This window comes from Rhinolophus sinicus, chromosome 9 (genome assembly GCF_057876585.1).
Source record: "Rhinolophus sinicus isolate RSI-liver-muscle chromosome 9, RSI-T2T, whole genome shotgun sequence".
In the NCBI taxonomy this organism is placed as follows: domain Eukaryota; kingdom Metazoa; phylum Chordata; class Mammalia; order Chiroptera; family Rhinolophidae; genus Rhinolophus; species Rhinolophus sinicus.
Genome location: NC_142509.1, coordinates 17,402,460 through 17,408,008, shown reverse-complemented (window position 1 = coordinate 17,408,008; position 5,549 = coordinate 17,402,460). Strand labels below are relative to the sequence as shown.

The 5,549-nt window shown below is 46.2% G+C and overlaps 1 pseudogene; it reads right to left on the bottom strand.

Moving 5' to 3' along the window:
- Positions 1–4,053: 4,053 nt before the first annotated feature.
- LOC141569266 (large ribosomal subunit protein uL29-like) lies at positions 4,054–5,255 on the bottom strand (annotated as a pseudogene).
- Positions 5,256–5,549: the final 294 nt, after the last annotated feature.

Genomic DNA, 5,549 nt, shown 5'->3' with positions numbered 1-5,549 from the left:
CTTTTTGATAGCATGCAAATATTTAAACTATACAATTACACGTTCACTGTCAAAATCCCTACGGGGTCTCACACACCTTTCATCGGACAGATGACTCACTGGAGAGAACAATGATTTGAATGACCACTGTTTCAACAATGATTTAAACAGCCAGCGTTTTTAGTGTGTTGTGTTGATTTTATTTTTTAATTTTTTTATTAACTTTATTTTAAGTGTGTTTTTCCAGTAGTTGTTTCAATCTAGTTGTGGAAGGCACAGCTCACAGTGGCCCATGTGGGGATCGAACGGGCAACTTGTTAAGAGCACCGCACTCTAACCAACTGAGCTAACCGGCCGCTCCTATTTTTTAATTCTCAAACTAAAAGTTGGACTTTGTATTTTGATGTAAACTGAGAGTGGTGGCATTTTAAGGCCTGTGACCAAAATTCCAACTAGATTTGTAACTGACCGTGTATGTAAAGAAACCTGTCCTTGGCCCTGAGTCTTGCAGTGCCTGGGCTCTGCCTCCAGTGTGGTCCCCTAGAGAGTCCCCAGTACTTAGGGACTGCAGGTGGCCACTGGGTACCCTGTTCCTTCCCCAGGGGTCTGGATTCACTTACAGAAGCAGCAGACCGAGGCAGATTAGACACAAGAGACTGATGGGTACAGTGGGCCCCCAGAGGTTTGAGGACGCAGGCTTGGTGTGGGTCTTGGCCACCACAGGGCCCACGCCGGATCTAAGCTCTTGAGAATGTTGCCTTCTACTCAGCATGTCAGAGTTGGCCTTAATACAAAACACTGGCAGTCCTGGGACGTGTGTGGCACCTTCTGTGGCTTCTGGAAGCTCAGAGGGTCGTATGTGCAGCTGGGAACTGAACTGTGCGCTTAGCCCCAGGAGTGCGCTGGCCTGAATGTTCATGTCCCCCTTTCCCTGGGCAGGGTAGTTGCTTTGGGTCAAGTGTGATGGAAATGGGAAATGATAACCATGGCTTCTACAATCAGCGTTGGCAAATTACTGACTTTTGTTACCGGACGCATTAAGTCGAGAAGAGATGAACACACCATGAAATGATGGCCTGGGCTCATGTTAAATATTTCCCCACGATACCCATTTTTGCAGCTCCCTCTGACGGAAGTGCACCCCTGCCCATGATGGTGGGGTACCGCCCCCTTGACCATTATGGCTTCACTAGTTCCCTACGCACAACCTTCCTGTCCGCATTCATTTCTCTCATGCTTTTTTCTTCTGAAAACATTGTCCAACACCCTAAAAAGCGAAAATGTCTGCTTCACCCACACATCCTACTATGTGCACCCTCAGCTGTGCTGGGGGTACAGAACAGGCAGGACCACCCACCGCTCTGGGACCTCGTACTGCAAAGCCCAGAAGTCATGGAGAACCAAGGACAGTAAGGTCAAGAGGAAACAGTTCCAGTGATTGGGGGCCTGAAGAGTGGCATTGGGGAGATCAGATGGCACATGGGAAGAAGAACCCGCAACACTGGCTTGTGCCTGAGAAGCCAGGAGCAAAGAGGGTGGCTGGGGTGCCAGCTGCTGTTGGATGAAGGCGATGGGGTCTGACAGTCACAGTGATCCGAGTTCAAGTTCGTCAAGAGCTTTCATTCAGGTGCGAGGACCGGAGGGAGAAGAGCCAAGGCCAAAGTGCAGTTGGGGTTATGTGCTGGGGTGGGGTGCACAGGCCTGCTCGGGGGCTGGCGTGGCTACGGAGAGGAGCAGGAGCTGGGTCTGTGGCACGTCGAGGAGGAAATGGCTATCCTGTGGGGGAGGCTTTTGGCCCGGGCTCAGGGTAGGTTAGGCTGGAGATGGGAGTTCTAGCCGTGCCATTCTCTACCCCTCCTAGAAGCCTCAGGAGTGGTTTATGTGAACTTCAGGCCAAATGCAGACCACGTGGGCCCGGCCTTCTGGTAGCACTGGGCACAGAACCGCAGCTCCGTGGTTCTGAGGTTTCGCTCTGCCTCCAAGACTCACCAGCCCATGAGGCTGTACTGTACCTTGGACATGCTGGACCCACTGTCTTTCATGACCCACTTATCTAATGGCATTTGATAATCTCCCAATCTAAGCATATTGTGTTCTACAGAACACCATCTGGAGAGTTCTGAGTGTGCATCTGAAATCTTCTCCATTAAGATCTATGTTTGAGGCGCCCAAGTGAGGTGGATGAAGCAAGCTTTCTGTTTCAGTTGGTCCCCAACAGCCAGAGCTTATTTCCCCCACCCCACTCGCTTTCTCCTCAACGGCATATTTCAACTCTGTTGAAATGTGCAGTCGGCTGTGGTTCTCGGGACAGGTCTCTGAAGGTCTGCCCACCCTCCCCTCAGACAGCTGGTGTCCACCTGTCCACACATTCAGTCATCACTCCTTCTAGGGAGCCTCACCCACCCACCAACCGAATTGTCCTCCTCCCAGGTTGGGTGAAGTGCCCTCCGTACTTACCCCACCATCCCACAAATGACAGCAGAGGGGCTTCTTTATCACTTGCTTGGTCCTGGGCACTTCAAGATGCTGAATAAATAAATACTTGTGACCTGAATCTCCAACTAGCATGTTTGCTCCTCAAGGACAAATATTATATTGCACTCATTTTTCTAGCTCCCGCACTGTGCAAGCTCATAGTAGCTGCCCAAAAAGTACATTTGTTTGACAAATACTTACACCTATTATGTATCCAGCTCCTAACATCTCAGGAGTCAAAATAAGAACTTGGATAAATGAATTGGTACATAAATAGAAAAGGATTGGGCCCAGGAGAAGGGCTCTTCAGTCTACTGTTGAATGACAATCATTGGGAAAAACATGGTCACTGCATTGGAAGGGATCTGTCCAATCATTCAGATCAGACCCAGGTATGAAAGCTAAAACTATAGAACTGTTAGGAGAATACATAGGAGTAAATCGTCAAGACTTTGTATTAGTCAATGGTTTTTTAGATGTGACACCAAAAGTGCAAGTGACAAAAGAACAAATAAATAAATTGGATTTCATCAAAGTTAAAAATATTTGTGCTGCAAATGATACTATCAAGAAAGCCAAAAGATAACCTACAGAATGGGAGAAAATATTTGCAAATCATATTTGATAAGGCAATTTTATCTAGACTATACAAAAAATCCTTACAATTCAACAATAAAATGGTGTAAGTAATCCAAATTTAAAACACGCATAGACGAAGGACTTGAATAGATATTTCTCCAAAGAAGATAAACAAAAATGGCCAAGAAGCACAGGAAAAGATGGTCAGCATCACTAATCAGGAGGGAAATGCAAATCAAAACCACAATGAGATATTATCTCACAATCACTAGGGTGGCTGTAAGACATACAAAAACCAGAGTTGGTGACATGGAGAAATTGGAACCCTCACGCATTGATGGCGGGAATATAAAATGGTGCAAATTTTGGCAAGCTCTCAAAAAGTTAAACATACACACGAAAACTTTCACACAAATGCTACAGTAGAGAACGTGCACCATGAACAAAAGGGAGCTACCTTGGCAAGCCTGACAAGCTCAATAACTGAAAGTAACCGCATGGGATGCTTTGATCATAAAAGAGTCCTGAAATCACGTCCTAAGGCTTGTATAATAGATTAATCTTTACTTTGAGCAAGCCCCATCCATTGTTTTTGTGCATCTAGCAGAACGTGCTTGAAATGTCAGAATGATCTCTTCTCCAGACCTCCAGAGATAAACACCCCTGGTATCGGGGCAAGACAACTCCATTTCTCATTTTTACCTTTTACCTGCATACTTCTGTAAACTATGTATGTGAAATGTTAACAGTCCTGCACCCACCAAAGCAAAAGAAGTATGTATCTCTGCATTTTACTTTTTATTCAATCCTAGAGATTTCCCTGCTTTATTTTCTCCTCCGTCTTTAATCTGCCACCAATGGATTTCATGTAACCCTCCTTACATCTTCTCCTTTGATTCTAATGTATAAAAAAAAACTGCAAAACTGCTATTCCTTTGAGATTTTGCTTCTGGGACTGGCCCCTAAAACTTGATTCAAATACTTTATTTTTTTGTCAGTGAGTTTGTGCTTCATTGATGCTCAGACCTCCCACAGTAGGTACAGATGTGGGTACAGCTGCTCCTTCCGCTACTGCTTTTTTTTTTTTTTTTTTAATTATTTTGTTTTTAAATTTTATTGGGAAATATTGGGGAACAGTGTGTTTCTCCAGGGCCCCTCAGCTCCAAGTTATTGTCCTTCAATCTAGTTGTGGAGGACGGAGCTCAGCTCCAAGTACAGTTGCCATTTTCAATCTTTAGTTGCAGGGGGCACAGCCCACCATCCCATATGGGAATTAACCAGCAACCTTGTTGTTGAGAGCTCACGCTCTAACCAACTGAGCCATCTGGCCGCCCCTCTGGAAGCTCAGCGGCAGCTCATTGTCTTCAGTCTAGTTGCGGAGGGCGCAGCTCACTGGCCCATGTGGGCATCGAACCGGCAACCCTGTTGTTCAGAGCTCACACTCTAACCACCTGAGCCATCCGGCCGCTCCAGCTGCTGCTTCTTGGTCTTCAGGCTCTCTCCCGCTTATTGAGCCGGCAGCGCATGGCACGTGTTTTCTTGGGCCAAAGATCCAAGGGCTTGCACTTCTTGCCCTTGTAGAATTTCCCGAGGTTCTCTTTCTGAGTCTGGTTAATGACAGTGAGAACACAGGCGATAGATTTGCGAACAACTCAGATCTTGGAGAGCTTGGGAGACACGCCACCTGTCATTTTGTTGATGTGTACCTGGGACAGCTCTACCCTCAGTTCGCCCAGCTGTTTTAGCAGCTTCTCCTCCTTCTGGCTCCGAAGGTCTTGAGCCTTAATTTTGGCCAGGGCTGCACAATCCACCGGAAACGCCTCCTGCTCGGCGAGCTCAAATACTATTTAAACTTTTCTTTCGGTTTGGAATTTCTTTCATTGACACAACAGTGAGCTCCCAAGCAGCCTTTGGAATATTTTTGAGACTATTAGTATACTTATTTATGTGTCTTTTCCCGACTGCCCTAATAACTGTTTCCTTGGGTGTTAGTTCTTTTTTATTGCATTTCGTTCTTTTAGGGTATGTTTTTCAAATATTTGGTTATTCTCTGTTCTGCCTCTCTGTGTTTTGAGGATCCTTATTCGTTTGTGGATGCAGCCTGCTGACAATGACTATGTGAAGGCAATATTCTGATATGATTAGAGAAGCTGTGCTGGTAGTTACCGATAAGGGGCTCACTCACTACTGGGGCACTTACTTCCCTGCGCCTCCTTTGCCATCTGCAGTGTCTCTCTTATCCTGAGATCCAGTGTCACTGTTGTCCATTGTTCAGCCCGATCAGAAACTGGCTAAACAGCAGTAAGAGCAGCGCCCTAACAAATCACCCAGCTATGGCCCCTGGAGCCTCTTCTGGCAACTTTTATCGTCCATCACTCTCCACTTAGAGAGAAGTTCTCTCTTGCTCCTATTTGGATAAGGTTCCATCTAGACATTTCTCTACGAATGTGACCCTGTCTGCTTTCCCTCTTTCAGGAATTCTCACAGTTTCTAGTGTACGGATGACACTTTCTCTT